The sequence below is a fragment of the Cervus canadensis genome, chromosome 19 (assembly GCF_019320065.1).
Source record: "Cervus canadensis isolate Bull #8, Minnesota chromosome 19, ASM1932006v1, whole genome shotgun sequence".
In the NCBI taxonomy this organism is placed as follows: Eukaryota; Metazoa; Chordata; class Mammalia; order Artiodactyla; family Cervidae; genus Cervus; species Cervus canadensis.
The window spans coordinates 18,542,481-18,558,679 of record NC_057404.1 but is presented as its reverse complement, the minus strand read 5'-3'; the positions used below and the strand labels follow the sequence as shown (position 1 = coordinate 18,558,679).

At 40.8% G+C, this 16,199-nt stretch overlaps 1 pseudogene; it reads left to right on the top strand.

Annotated features, from left to right (window-relative positions):
- The window catches only part of LOC122422024, a 46,415-nt pseudogene extending 30,531 nt beyond the window's left edge, over positions 1-15,884 (top strand).
- The last annotated feature ends 315 nt before the right edge of the window (positions 15,885-16,199 follow it).

Here is a 16,199-nt window from a genome sequence, read left to right as displayed (position 1 = left end):
GTGCGGCAGTGAGAAGAGGAAAGATCTTTCACAGAATCAAGAGCTGTGGTGTGAAGCTTACACTATGTTCCTGCTGACCGCCTTGAACAGAGCTGTTCTAGAATCAAACGATCAAAGGAAACTTAATTTGTAGAGGCAACAAATTTAGCAGTGAGATTAGAATGCTGATGACTTAAAATTGTCTTCTGGTAATTTTGCATGAAAACTTTGGCATCTGCTAAGGCTTAAGGTCAGGAAGATCCCCTGGAAAAGGAAATGGTAACCCACTGCAATATTCTTGCCTGGGAAATCCTGTGGGCAGAGGACTGGAGTGCTACAGTCCATGGGGTTGCAAATGGACACACCTTAATGACTAAACAACAACAACAAGGCTTAAATGCAAATAAAGTGAAGAGATGAGAAAGTAAATGAACACTTGACACATTGAGAGGATGCTCTGATGCGAAAAACTCTCCTAGCCACATACAACCCTCACAGTTCACATTTTATTTCAGGGGCCTATGTGTTTCTGGTTGAGATTTCACTCCAAATACACATCATGCAGTTATGTGTCCTGCCAGAGGAAGCGTGTTCTCTCTTGTAAGCTGGAATGAAGCACATCATTATTTCGCATGGCAGAACCCTGACAGCTCCCAGGCTCTCCTCCACCCGAGTGTGTCTGAGAATTGTTTGTTTAGGAGACGGGAACGACCTGCTGTTTCATTTGCTTAGAATAATCCCACCACCTGCCTCTGATGGCAGGTGTCGTGGGGTGCGAGGTGAGGGGCCTCCCTTACAAGGATATATCCTGAGAAACGCTGCTAGAAGCCGTTCTCAGGTTGGAGAAGGCACACACGTGTGTGCACGCACGCACACACACACACACACACACACACACACATGCTTTAATACATGTAGCACAATCCAAACTGGAGGCAGGGTGGGTCTGGGCACGAGACGTTTTGCTCCTACCTTCTTCCCTGAAGCACACGCCAGTTGGTGGCAGTTTAAAACTTTGTACTTAAGAAGCTTAATTTTTTTTTTTTTTCTAAAGAGCAAGACTCTTCTGGGCTGACATCTTCTTCACATGCAGCCTGGTGGGAATGAATCCTGTAAAAATGAGAACCAGGCCATCTCTTATCGTGCTTGAGAGGGTCAGGAAAGGGGCACTTGGCTGCTCCGCCTTGCGATGTTTTCCCTCAGGGTCCCATCTGCCTCATCAAATTCTGCTTCTGACTGGCTGATACCAGCCCCCTGGGAGTTGTTCTTGACATGCGAAATCAATAAGCTGAGCTATCAATCTTCCCAGGCTTCCTCAACTGCGAGGGGCTGCCTTTCCTGACTGGGCATTTTGGGAGAAGCCAAAATTCCATTTTTATAGCAGCTCACTTGGTCCTCAGTGAAGTTGGCTAATTCTCAGGATTAATTGCCTCATTAATGAGGGAGATTCACACAGTATATTTGCTTTTAGCCAGGTTGTCAGATACCTTTGAAAGGGTTTAATGTCAATACAATTTCAATGTAGCTGTTAGTTTAGTTAAGTAAGCATTTAACAACTCCACTTGGGCCCTCACTGCTCTGGGAAAAGACCGAAGCAGGCTATCTGCTAAATTCAGGGTTCTATGGGGACAAGAACTTGGATCCAAGTGTAAAGAGGTTGCTCGATGAGTCTGGGGAAATTGGGAGAGGATACAGGAAAATGAAAATAAATAAGAGCTAGACTGAAGTTGAACATTAGTCATGTATTACCTAGCATGAAATTAAGCATGCCATCTGATTTACCAAATACTTGGTTCAAATTGGAAAGCTTCAGCACTGTGATTTACGGACATCCTTTTTTGCCTTGTTATATCCTGCCCCAGTACATTTATATCTGCCTTTCTTTCTACATCGATGTTTTTCTTTAGGTATTTGCAGTGATTCCCTCTTGAACTTTTTTTGATTCTTGATTTCAGTGTTCCTACCATGGGGAGATTCTTTCATCACCTTGTTAAAAATAGTTCAACCTGTCATCACTTTATCATCTCTTTTTAAAGTACTGACACGTGAGCAGGTGCTTACATGTTTAACATCTGTCTTCCCTGTGGAGCGGGAGAAGGACCAGACTTGTTCTGTTCACAGCCATACCCCCAGAGCCAGGAACAATTCTTGGTATACTGTAACTGCTCGATAAATAAACAACAATTGAATCAATGAAATATTAATGAAAGAAACAATATTAATTATAAGAAAAACTTTCCAAGTACTCTCATCCAGAAAATAAACACCATTAATATGAGGGATCCATCTCATTTCAGATACTGTTCTATATTGTTGCTGCTGTGAAAGTGGAAGAGTTAGTTGCCCAGGTATGTCCAACTCTTTCCCGCCAGTCTCCTCCGTCCTTCGGATTCTCCAGGTAAGATTACTGGAGTGGGTTGCCATTCCCTTTTCCAGGGGATCTTCCCAACCCAGGGATCGAACTCATGTCTCCAGCCTTGCAGGCAGATTCTTTGAGCCACATCTGAGGCACCAGGGAAGCCCCCTTGCTGCTGTTCAGCTGTTGTTGTTCAGTCGCTAATTCATGTTTGACTCTTTTCAACCCCACGGACAGAAGCACTCCAGGCTTCCCTGACCTTCACTATCTCTCTGAAGCTGCTCGAACACATGTCCATTCAGTCAGTGATGCCATCCAACCATCCAGCCACCCTCTGCCACCCTCTTCTCCTTTTGCCTTCAGTCTTTCCCAGGATCAGGGTCTTTTTCAATGAATCATCTATACATATTTCTATTAAAATAGGATACGACTAGCAGTGCTCTTTTAAGAGTGTTTTAAGTTTAATTTCATTTGACTGAACAGAAGAAAAAAATGAAGATAAAAGGAGAAATTTTAAACAGATTTTTTTTTTTTACTGTAAGAGATGTTATTTCCTAAAATATTCCACTAAAGAGATTATGCAAGATATTGACAAGTTGGAATACTATCATTTCTTGAAAAAGTTACATTTGGAGTTGAGTTTCTGCCATAAAAGATTAGTATTCTCATATTCCCTCTTTCCCGATTTTTAAAGTTATTTCTCTTATAGTGTTCATAGCTTACTTTTTCTTTATTATCTGTAATTCAAACAATTGTCCAGTGGTTTTTTTGGTTTGTTTGTTTGGTTTTTTTGGGTTTGTTTTTAAAAGGAGTCCCTACCCACCATCAGTCCTTTCTTGCTGGCCCTCTGCCATCCCTGAGGTTAACATTTGCTAAAACTCTCACTTAACTGGATTCCCTTGGCAAGTGGATTTTTCCAGCAGGCCATGGGGTGGCAGTGTGGCCTTGCTATTAAGAGGGAAGTTTCTAGAGTCACCACCTGGGGTTAACATTTCAGCTCCGCCATTTCCTAGCTGTGTGACCTTGGGAAAGTTTCCTACTTTCTCTGTATCTTAGTTTCTTTATTTGAAACGTGGATAATAATAGAACCTACTCCATAGGGCTACGCTGCTGTGCTGCGCTCAGTCATGTCCCACTCTTTGCGACCCCATGGACTGTAGCCCACCAGGCTCCTCTGTCCATGGAATTTTCCAAGCAGGAATACTGGAGAGGGTTACCATTTCCTCCCTCTCTTCCCCACCCAGAGATGCAACCTGGGTCTCCTTTGTCTCCTGCATTGCAAGCGAATCCGCCTGCAATGCAGGAGACCCCGGTTTGATTCCTGGTTTGGGAAGATCCTCTGGAGAAGGGAAAGGCTACCCGCTGCAGTATGGGGTCGCAAAGAGCTGGGCACGACTTTCACATCACATCACACATAGGGACATGGATGAGACAATGCCCTTCACACAGTCCTTGGCACCCCAAATAGCTCTCACCCTGCCTGACTGTGGAGTCCAACAAATCAAAGATTCTTTCTTCCCTAGACCTCACACTTGAGATACACAAATACTGCCGTTTGCTCTTCCCAATCCCTTTCAATTAGGACTTCTGAGTTCAAATGTCAGGCTGTCTATGACACATACAGCAGTGAAACTGACCGACAGGGGGCAGAGGCAGCCTGTGGAGGGAAGCCAAAGGCGGCAGCGGGAGGTGGCCCGGTGCTGTTGAACCATTTTGGAATCGCCCTCGAAGGTCTGTAGCTTGGGATGCAGCCGGAGCCTGTATCTGACAAGTTTATTTCCACAGTTGGATGTGATTTGCCTTAATGCTGGTATCCCTCCTGCCAAGGTGCATGCTGTTTGCTCAGATGTTGGTCACATTTTGATAATCATTTAATCTTTATTTATTCTGTGCACCCTGTGGTGTAGATAATCATCTCTGGCTGCCAGAGGAGGAGACCTGCTAGAGTCAATATGGAACCTGAGTACCCTTTTCCAATGGGATTCTTTTCAAGAGATGGATGTGTCGATTTAAACGGAAAGTTTCTCACAAAAGTAATTTTAACACAGGACAGGCATTTTAAAACTTATGGCAAATGAAAAATATGGGGGAAATTTTCTTTATGTTTTCTCTTAGGAAATTCTGATTAAGGCTCCTTTTTTTTTTATTTGTTTACTACTATGCTTATGTTTTGGTAATTTCTCTACTGTTAATTCTTGACATAAATATACTTGAATTTATCTATTTCCATAACTGAATTAGAGAGATGAGGAAATTGAGAAGAGTAAACTAGTATAAAGGATTTTCAAATTTCTTTAGTGAATTCCTGGACCTATTCTCAAAAGAAATTGGCATTATAAATTTAATTCAGTATGTGTAATTTTTTAATTTAAGAAATATTTTTTTAAGGATTTGTTATAAGGGTTATGGTGAGTGAGTGAGTGAGTGAAAGTCACTCAGTTGTGTCTGACTCTTTGCAACCCCATGGACTGTAGTCCATGGAATTCTCTAGACCAGAATACTAGAGTGGGTAGCCTTTCCCTTCTCCAGGGGATCTTCCCAACCCAGGGATCGAACCCAGGTCTCCCACATTGCAGGCGGATTCTTTACCACCTGAGCCACAAGGGAAGCCCAGAGTACTGGAGTGGGTAGCTTATCCCTTCTCCAGCAGATCTTCCCGACTCAGGAATCAAACAGGGGTCTCCTGCATTGCAGGTGGATTCTTTACCAACTGAGCTATCAGGGAAGCCCCAGGGTTCTGGTGGTTTAATAAAAATAAACAAGGATGCTTTCTATATATATATTTTTTTGTTTAAACAGTACTTAAATAGTATTAGATTTAGGTATTTCTATTTGACTCATGAGCTTTTAAAAAGTAATTTTTTAATTCTCAAAAGAACTTTGTATATTTTGTTCTTGGATGTACTTATCAATTTCCTACCATAGTACTTTCAAAATATATGGATTTTTCTTTTCTAAAAAATTGTATTTATTTAAAAAAACATGGTTTATTCTTAATCAAGAAAAACATTACTTGGGACTTCCCTAGTGGTCTAATGGTTAGGACTTGATGCTTTCACTGCCATGGCCCTGAGTTCAATCTCCGGTCAGGGAACTAAGGTCCTGCAAGCTATGGGAGTGACCAAAAATTAAAATTAAAATAAATAAAAATAGATACTTAAAAGAAAAACATTACTTGAACTTTAGACTCTTGCCTATGAACATTATCTTCTTTAGTCTGTGAATCAGAAGTTCAGTCAAGGGAGGTAATGCAGACAGAAAATAGAGTGAAGGGCATTTGAGGGGTTCTTTTGTTCCAAATCATCAGAGTTTGGGGTGAGTGGACCTCAAAGCCTTGACTTTCTGCTTGACACTGAGTTGGATTTTGTGCCCCCAGCTTACACTGACAGATGTAATCAAAGTTTTGTAGGGGGATTGCTGAAGACATTGTACTCTGTGTTACTCTGTATCCTCTAGGTAGACCTAGACAACTCTTTCATTTAGAACTGTGCTGTCCGCATGTGAAATATGGCTCATGCAATTCAGAAAATAAATTTTATTTAATTTTTAATTAATTTAAATTTAAAGATGAATATTCAGCGATTGGAAAAGCTTTACGCATGTTGGAATAATTTGTTTATGTGAATCTACTTTTTCCACTGCACTGTGCTGTGCTTAGTCGCTTAGTTGTGTCCAACTCTTTGCGACCCCATGAACTGTAGCCCAGGCTCCTTTGTCCATGGGGATTCTCCAGGCTCCTCTGTCCATGGAGTGGGTTGCCATGCCCTCCTCCAGGGGATCTTCCCAACCCAGGGATCGAACCCTGGTCTCCTGCATTGCAGGCAAATTCTTTACTGTCTGAACCCAGGGAACCCACTGTACAGTTTGTGAAATCGAGATATATTAGGTTGCTGCAAACATAATTGCTGTTTTTGCATTGTTGAAATTTGCTGTTTAATATCAGAATACATTCTTAAGTGTGGTTATTTTATAGATCATTTTAATACTCATTTCTCACTTTATGTTTTTTGCTAATGACTTATTATTTGCTATTCATTTAATATTTATTTTAAACTGGGAAATGATGTTAGACAAAAAGCAAATTTGAGTGATTTTCTTATTCAAGTTCAAAATGAGTCATAAAGCAGCACAGACAACTCTCAACATCGACAACGAATCTGGCCCAGGAACTGCTAATGAACATACAGTGCAGTGGTGGTTCCAGAACTTTTGCAAAGGAGATGAGTGACTTGAAGATAAGCAACACAGTGGCCAGCCATCTGAAGTTGATGATGACCAATTGAGAGCAATCACGGAAGCTGATCCTCTTACAGCTACACGAGAAGTTGCCAAAGAACTCAACATAGACCATTCTATGGTCATTCAGCAGGTAAAGTAAATTGGAAATGTGAAAAAGCTCAATAAGTGGGTGCCTCATGAGCCGACCAAAAATAAAAAAAAAAAAACTTCTGAAATGTTGTCTTTTTTTCTATGCAACAACAATGAATCATTTCTCTATTGGATTGTGATGTGTGATGAAAAGTGGATTTTATAGGACACCTGCTGATGACCAGCTCAGTGGTTGGACCAAAAAGAAGCTCCAAAGCACTTCCCAAATCCAAATATGCGCAATAAAAGGGTCATAGTCACTCTTTGGTGGTCTGCTGCTGGTCTGATCCACTACAGCTCTCTGAATCCTGGTGAAACCATTACATCTGAGAAGTATACTCAGCAAATCAGTGAAATGCACCAAAAACGGCAATGCCTACAGTTGGCATTGGTCAACAGAAAGGGCCCAATTTAACACAACCGCTTCAAAAGTTGAATGAATAGGGCTATAAAGTTTTGCTTAATCTGCCTTATTCACCTCACCTCTCGCCAACTGACTACCACTTCAACATCTTAACAATTTTTTGCAGGGAAAATGCTTCCACAATGGGCAGGAGGCAAGAGTTAGTCAGATCCTGAAGTATGAATTTTTATGCTACAAGATAAGCAAACTTATTTTTCTTTGGCAAAAATGTGTTGATTATAATGGTTCCTATTTTGATTAATAAGGGTGTGTTTGAGCCTAGCTGTAATAAAAATCACGGTCTGAAACCACAATGAATTTTGTACCAACATAATAGATCAAGTATTTCCAATGAAAATTTAGTGCCTCTGAGAAATGCTATGAGTGTAAAATGTACATTATATTTTAAAGACTTAGCATGCAAAAAAAAACCACAACCCTGCATGGTTAATTTGTATATTGATTATATACTGAAATGATAATACTTTGAATATATTAAGATTTTATGAAAATTAATGTTATTTTCTTTACATTTTAAATGTATTTATTAGAAAATTTAAAATTGCATATGTGACATTATATTTCTGTTGGACAGCACTGGTACGTATTAAAGTTTCAGGAAAAAGCTTTGCTTCTTGGATGAAAATTGTATATATTTTTTCTTTTCTCAAAAAAAACCTGGATATTATAATCAAATTTGTTTATCTAAAAAGGTAAATTCTTGGCCACCAGAACCTCACAACTCTATTTTTGGCTCAGTATTACTTCCTCTAAGAACTTGTCACTTTCATGGCTTTATTTAATTTATCTCCTGATCTTATCTTCCTGCTACATCTTTATTTTCTCTTGCTGTGATTTAATTTGGTTTACATCTTATTCTTGTGAACTATACCAAATCATGTTATGGAGAACCCGTCTTCCTCATGCTCTTTGCCATGAACCTGTCTAGGTTACAAGCATGGCAGGATATGGATGTTGGCCGGATGAAACCCTTAACATTTGGAAGGAAAGTGATAGAAACAAAGGGATTGACATTTTGAAAGCCCAAAGCTCCATAAAACTCAGTTATGTCTGACTCTTTCTGACCCCGTGGACTGTAACCTGCTAGACTCTTCTGTTCATGGAATTCTCCAGGCAAGAATACTGGAGTGGGTAGCCCTTCCCTTCTCCAGGAATCTTCCCAAACCAGGGATCAAACCCAGGTCTTCTCTGTTGCAGGCAGATTCTTTACAGTCTGAGCCACCAGGGAAGCCCATAGAACTCAACACAAGTCTTCTATTTCTGAAAGCCACTTCAGGTTTGTGGTCAGTTTCTGGAGCTCTAGAAGTCTTTCCTCGAGTGATTTTTTTTTTTTCCCTCTCCAGGTGACTGTGTGGCTTGTGGTTTTCCAAGGTCCTCTAGGGTTAGATAGTCACTTGTACTCTGCCTTTGGATGTCAGAAATAAGGTTGATCTGGCTGTTTGGAAGTCACTGATATCATGAGGTTATTTAGCACCCAGAAGATAATCAGTATGTATACACTGATTGATGGGCTTGAGGGGAGATGCCCCTGGTAGAATCTAAGTCCCATTTTGATTTTGACAGCTCAGGGCCCACAACTGTGTTTATTCATTTTTCAACAATTTTCTTTGCTGAGAGAAATTTGTGGCCTTTCCTTTTTGGTAAAACTTTTTCTTTAAAGAAGGGTTACAGTTCTTCTAGAGCAGCTGCAACTTTACCAACTTATTTTATTTCAAGAAAATGTAATGAGCATCTATTATGGGCTAAGTGTTTTATGCTAGGCATTGGGAATCCCAAGAAGAATGAGAAACAATGCTTGCCCCAGGGTAACTCAACAGTGCAGTAAGGGAGATAGATATGTATGTATTCAGGTATAATAAATTATTGAAAACTGAAGATGGTACTTTCCAGAAGTACAAGAGTTGTGATATTTTGTAATGGTGGACTTTGGACCCCAGATGCCATGTTTCATATGTTACCTCTACAACTGTGTATGTGGGAACTGGTTACTTAACCTCTATGAGCCTTACTTTCCCATTTGCAAAATGGAGGTAATCAGATTTAACTCAGGTTTTTTTTTTTTCAATTGAAATATAGTTGCTTTACAATGCTATGTTAGTTTCTGCTGTATGATGAAGTGAATCAGTCCTTTGTATACACGTATTCCTTCATTCTTGGATATACCTTCTTCTCCCACCTTTCTAGGTCATCATTGAGTACCGAATTGAAACTCCTATGCTATCCAGCAGCTTCTTGCTAGCTACCTATTTTATACATCATAGTGTATATATGTCAACCTTAATCTCCCAATTTGTCTGATCCTTCCTTTCCCCTCCTTTGTCTACATGTCCATTCCCTATGTCTATGTCTCTATTCTTGCCTCAGAAACAGGTTCATCTGTACCATTTTTCTAGATTCCACATACATTCATTAATATATGATATTGGTTTTTCTCTTTATGACTTACATCACTCTGTATGACAGACCCTAGGTCCATCCACAAGGGGTTTTACCATACAGGAGAGGTACGGAGATACAATAGGTCAATGTTTCTGTCTGGCACACAGTAATTGCTCTAGAGCAAATGTTTTTAGAGGGCCCATGCAGCGCCAGTCTCTCTGCATGATTATCTAAGGCAATCTAGGGCACAGATACTCTCCCCATTTTATTGATGAAACCGACTTATGGAGGTTAAGTTGTTCACTCCAACATCCATTGCTAGTGAGCCCCTGCTCATTGAAATTTGAAGCCAAATGGTCTACTCATGGAACTTACTCTCGTAACCACTACTGTACACTGCCTTTCCCTGGGATGAGTAATGTCCTCTCATCCCACACTTGAAGGAGTAATTATTTAGAGTTGAGATAATCATGGAAGGTTTCCTGGAGGAATAAGACCTTGAGCCTGGCCTTAGGTATAACAGAAAAACTTTAGTTTTTTTTTTCTTTTCTTTTCTTTCTAAACTCTAGTTTAAACACATGGTATTGTGTTAACGCTAGGAGGACAAAGAACAGTATTTTGATTTTTTAAAAATGCCCTGGGGTTGAAACTTATCTGCCAGCTTCCTCCTGATGTTTATTAAACTTGACGATGCTGCATTTGTCTAACCATCACATTTCACTGTTGAATACTGTGAATGACAGCGTCTCCCAGAAGAGCTGAGGTCCAAAGCAGAGGATAAAGCTACGGTCTAGGACCCGTCACTCAGGGTTAGTGCTTTCACCGCCTTTAGCAGGATATGAAAATCATAGTTTAAAAGGGGGTAGAAGTTGAATTTGCTTCTTCAGGGCTATTCCTAGCTACACAGTAAATGTTCTTAATACTTGATAAATGTCAAAAAAAGCCCCTCCAACTTTGCAATCTGATAAAATTGACACCTTTCACTTCTCAGGTGAGAACTTTGCCAAGCTATAAGTTTATGTGTTTCCTTGTTGATAATAGACACAGCTCATGATGATGGAAATTTGTCCAGTTAGTACCCACTATGATTATTGGAGAATATTCTTCTAAAGTGATTGACAGCACACAATATACTGAGGCCTTTTTATTCCCTGTATTAATATAATATGAACTGTGAGAAGCCTCATTTACACGACCTGAGATAAAAGAAGGTGAAATATTGTAATTATCTTTTCAAGTTAAATTTTCAACTGCTATTTAAATTAACCTAGGCGAAGAGCAAGTTAACCCCAAGGAGTGCTCTCGCCCCATGAAATCTACTTGAGAAATCAGGACTGTTGGCAAACTGGCCAAGCAGTGAGCTATTTCCTGTTGAGATACAGGGGACTTCCTAGGCGGCTCAGTGGCAAAGAATCTGCCTGCCGATGCAGGAAATGCCAGAGAAGTGAATTCGATTCCTAAAATAGAAACACTGACTATTTCACAGCTGGGGTGGTCGGGAAGATCCCCTACAGGTGGAAATGCAACCTACTCCAGTATTCTTGCCTGGAGAATCCCAAGCACAGAGGAGCCGGATGGGCTAAAGTACATAGGGTCTCAAGAGCCAGACATGACTTAGCAACTAAATCACCACCACCAGGGGTCAGGAGTCTGGATGAGGCTTATCTGAGTGTCTCTGGTTCAAGGTTGTGTGGTTGTAGCCATGCTGTCGCAGTCCCATCTGAAAGTTAGCTAAGGGAGGGTTTATGTCCAGAACCTCTTAAGTGATGGTAGGAAAGATTTCCTACTTTGCAGCCTGTTGGAGTGAGAGCTTCAGTTTCCTGCTGGCTGTTGATTAGAAATTTCTTCTCTCAGTTCTTCGTTTTGAGGACTTCGTAGGACAGCTCAAAACGTGGCAACTGAATTCCTCAAGGTGAGTGAGTGAATGAAGGAAAATGAACATCCAGGACAGCAGCTACAGTTTTCCTATAACCTGATCTCATGAGGGACATCCCATTACTTTTCTACATTAATTAGAAGCACGTTAGTAATTTCAATTTGCCCTTAAGGGGAGAGGATTATGTAAGGCTGTTAAACCAGAAGATGGGGGTCACTGGGGTCATCTTAGAGGCTGTCTCCCACAACATCAAATGTTCCTCTAGTTTGTTTACTTCAGGACAGTGAATTAGGATATAGAAAGTGATTATTCTGTGTCTCTAACTAAAGGAAAACAGTAATCTTTACAACAAGATGCTATTTACTTAAGGAAGGTAAATTCCAGCCCTACCTTGAAACATGTGAAATACTGGCAATTGCAGTGACTTTAGAGGACTGTCAATATATGAAAATTAATTATCATTTGATGTTAAGGATGTAGAGGAGAAGCACAGATGTGCCACCTTATAAACTGAGTTAAGTCTTGTTGGTTGGCTACAGATAGCTTGTAATCACAGTTTATCGATCTTCTGTTTGTTCTGAAGTCACATCAAAACTCGTATCTTTTAGCTTGATTATTACCATAGCCTTTTCCTATACTAGGCATGGTGACAAATGTTGTTATTCTGGGTCAAATAGCTAAGTGGACACAGTCATCTTGGTGCCCTCTTTCCCTTTCTGATTCTCATCATCTCTGCCAAGTCCTGTTGGCAAGAAGAGATATGAAACCAGTAACTTGGAAGCACATCAAAGTATTAGCTCATCCAATGGTATTTGCATTTTAAGCCTGGCTTTGTGGAATGAAACCTTTGTCCCTCTGAGGAAAGAATTTCAGCAAAACAGGTGGGAAAGAACTTTTCTCTCCAGAGAGAGAAGCAGAGGGTAAAAAGCCTCAATTCACATTTAGTAGGAATTACCTGCCCTTCCTAAAGGTAAAGTCCAATTTCTGTTTCCAACCAATGGTCATGGAGCAGTGTGCTGAGTTGAAGGTCATTACTTTTCTGGTTCACAGCAGATTATACCATTTGTTTTCTGGTACTTAGCTCTTATGCCTTGTGAAGACAAGAAGAAAGGGACATCTTGAATTGCTGGAGAAGAGCTCTATCCTTTCTTTTATTAAGAGCAGAAATGGTGAATAAGGTGGGTTTGGTGATGGGAAAGGAAATTAACATGAATTGTGTGCTGTGCATGTCATGCTTTACTTTTATCCATGAGAAGTAAATGTTAGTATTTCTAGTTTTCACATAAGAAAACATGTATTTAATAAAATTGGGTGATTTTCTGCATCCTCAAAATTGCGATAATGCTAGGCTTTCCCTCATAGGGTTAATTGGATGAACAGCTAAAAGTGTTGGTTAAAGACTTGTGTTGTTCTCATCACTATTATTGCAGTTTGACAAAGTCACACAGGTAGGAATTAGCAGGATGAGGCTATGAACCAAGATACCTTATTCAACCTTTTCTGCTTCCTCTAAAATAAGTAATTCGATAGTTGGTGATAGGTGGTTGATTCAGGTGGATGAGAGAGCAAGGGAGAAAGGAAAGAATTGCAAGTAGTAGAGGAAAGAGGCTGTGAGATGGTTTATGTGACAAGAGCAGCTGAGGAGTGTAGGAGTTATATAGGCAGACATGAATTGCTGGAGGGCTTTAAAGTCAACTGTGATTTATTTGAATTTGATATGGTATTGAATGCCAAGGGAGGATGTTGGGAGGATGCATTATTTGGTCAAAGCAGGGGTGGGGAAAAAGTTTTATGGGTGACATTCTCAGCTATTAATAAAGAAGGTCAGAGGACGAGAGGCTTCTTTAAAAAATAAACCAAGACCTGGGATAGGAAGAATAGCTGGCAAGTAATACCTTTGTTGTTTTTTAGCCAATAAGTCATGCCGACTCTTTGGTGACTCTGTGGACAGACTCCTCTGTCCGTAGGATTTCCCAGGCAAGAACACTGGCGTGGGTTGCCATTTCCTTTTCCAGGGAATCTTCCTATCTCAGGGGTTGAACCCACATCTCCTGCATTGGCAGGCAGATTCTTTACCACTGAGCCACCAGGGGAGACCCAGGATAGGAGGAAATAGCAGGTAGATGATACCTTAGAATGGGCTAAATAAACATCAGACTGCAAAATGTTGCCTTAGTTCTTGGGCATTTCCCCCACTAGACTTCGAGTCTATGACGGGTTCCATTGTGATAATGTGATTGGCACCTGGGGACGATATCCAGGCACTATGGGAATGAGTGGTTTTGCATGGAGCCAGAAATCCAGCGAGAGTTGCCAACACATCTTCCCAGTTTGATATTTGCCAGTAATGAGGACCAAATGAGGTGTGGGTTCCTGCAAAAGACTGCACAGATGAAGTTTGCAGAATTCAAAAAGTAGAATTATCCACAGAGACAGGGTGATTGCCAGACTGAAAGTATGGTGAAAAGCTCTGTGATTTAAGACTTCATGACTTACATTGGAGCCAAGATGGATTAATGTGAATTAGAGGCAGTGGAAAGTGCTGTGATGGAGAAGAGGGGGCCTGCAGTGACAAGGCTCCAGTCTTTTTCTTTTTTAAACTTTCATTCTCCCTTATTTATTTATTTTTTTCTTTTTGCCAAGCCACAGGGCATGTGGGATCTTAGTCCTTAGGACCAGAGATGGAACCTGCGCCCTCTGCAGTAGAATGATGGTGTCTTAACCACTGGACCACCAGTTAAGTCCCAGAGGGTTCTAGTCTTGAAGGGACTTTAAGCAAAGCTACATGTTGGGTTTTGTTTAGTGGAATAGAGAGGTGAATGCTATGCTCCTGTTCCTCATGTAGTGGAGAAATGCCCACTCCAGTGTGCTGAGAAGTGGCGTAGACCCTGTTTGCATGTACTAATTGATTTCCTTTTCAGGGAGATACCACCTTTTATCAGCAGGGCCACAGTTTTCAAGATGCTGGACCATGGGAAGAAGTATTATGTTCACCTGTGCCTTCCTGAGAGTTGACTAGGTTGATTCCTTGGTCTCCCTCCTCCACCCTCAGTTTCGGTCAATTTCTGAGCTCATTCAGACCTGGGCTGGAAATGTATCAACAACTTGAGTTTCTCTGCCTGGTGGCATCTGGACATTTTTTGGTCACAGAATCCTAAGCATCAAGGATGAGCCCTTCCTTCCTCACTCCCTCTGAGGGACCTGCTTGTGGCATCTCCAGCCTCTGACTGGATGTCCTGTGAATCAATAAACCATCAGGAACCTTCTATAATTGGAGACATTATTTTTAGTGGAAACTTTTGTTTTGTTACTTGTTGCAAAGTATCCTTTCAGATCCTGGCAACTTCTTGAGCCACCTTACTTCATGCGTATCTTCTCAGTAGTCAAGACATGGAAACCTAAGGATCTATCAGTGGATGAATGGATAAGAAAGATATATATATATATACACACAGTGGAATTTATATAGCCATAAAAAAAGAAATGCTGTCATTTATGACAACATGGATGAAACTTGAGGGCATTATGCTAAGAGAAACTAAACAGAGAAAGATGAATACTGCATGATATCACTCATATGTGGACTTTAAAAAAAGGTTGTTTATTTATTTGGCTGCACCAGATTTTAGCTGTGGAATGTGAATTCTCAGTTGGGGCCTTTGGGACCTAGTTCCCTGACTAGGGTTTGAAACCCAGCCCCCTGCATTGGAAGTATGGAGTTTTATCCACTGGACCACCAGGGAAATCCTCATATGTGGACTCTTAAAAGAAAAAAGAAAAAAAAAGCTCTTTTCCGGTTATCGCAGTGTAGGGAACCACGAGCAGCAAAGTCTCCCGCGACACCCTCTACGAGGCGGTGAGGGAAGTCCTGCACGGGAACCAGTGCAAGTGCAGGAAGTTTTTGGAGACTCTGGAGCTTCAGATCAGTCTGAAGAACTATGACCCTCAGAAGGACAAACGCTTCTCGGGCACCATCAGGCTTAAGTCCACTCCCTGCCCCAAGTTCTCCATGTGTGTCTTGGGGACCAGCAGCATTGTGATGAGACCAAGGCTGTGGATATCACCCACATGGACATTGAGGCGCTGAAGAAGCTCAACAAGAATAAGAAACTGGTCAAGAATCTGGCCAAGAAATACGATGCCTTTTTGGCTTCAGAGTCTCTGATCAAGCAGATCCCCTGAATCCTGGGCCCAGGCCTGAACAAGGCTGGCAAGTTCCCTTCCTTCCTGACCCACAATGAGAACATGGTGGCCAAAGTTGATGAAGTCCACGATCAAGTTCCAGATGAAGAAGGTGCTGTATCTGGCAGTGGTTGTTGGCCACGTGAAGATGACACATGATGAGCTTGTGTACAACATCCACTTAGCTGTCAACTTCCTGGTGTCATTGCTCAAGAAAAATTGGCAGAACATCAGGGTCTTGTACATTAAGAGCACCATGGGCAAGCCCCAGCGTCTGTACTAAGGCACATCTTAATAAACCATACTAAACCAAAAAAAAAGAAAAAAAAGAAAAAAAAAAGTCTAACTTTTAAGAAGAGAGTAGAAAGCAGTTGCCAAAAGCTTAGGGATTGGGGTTTATCAGAAGTAGAGGAAATAGAGAAAGATTGGTAAATGGGTATAAACTTTTTGGCTTATAATGAGGCAGATTTAACATATTACATGGTGACTATAGTTGGTAACATTATATATCTATCTAACATTGTATATCTTGTATTACATACTATATATAACTTATTACATGATATTTTGTTATATATAAGTTGTATTATATAATCAAAGCTTTCTAAGAGAGTAGAACTTGGATGTTCTCACCA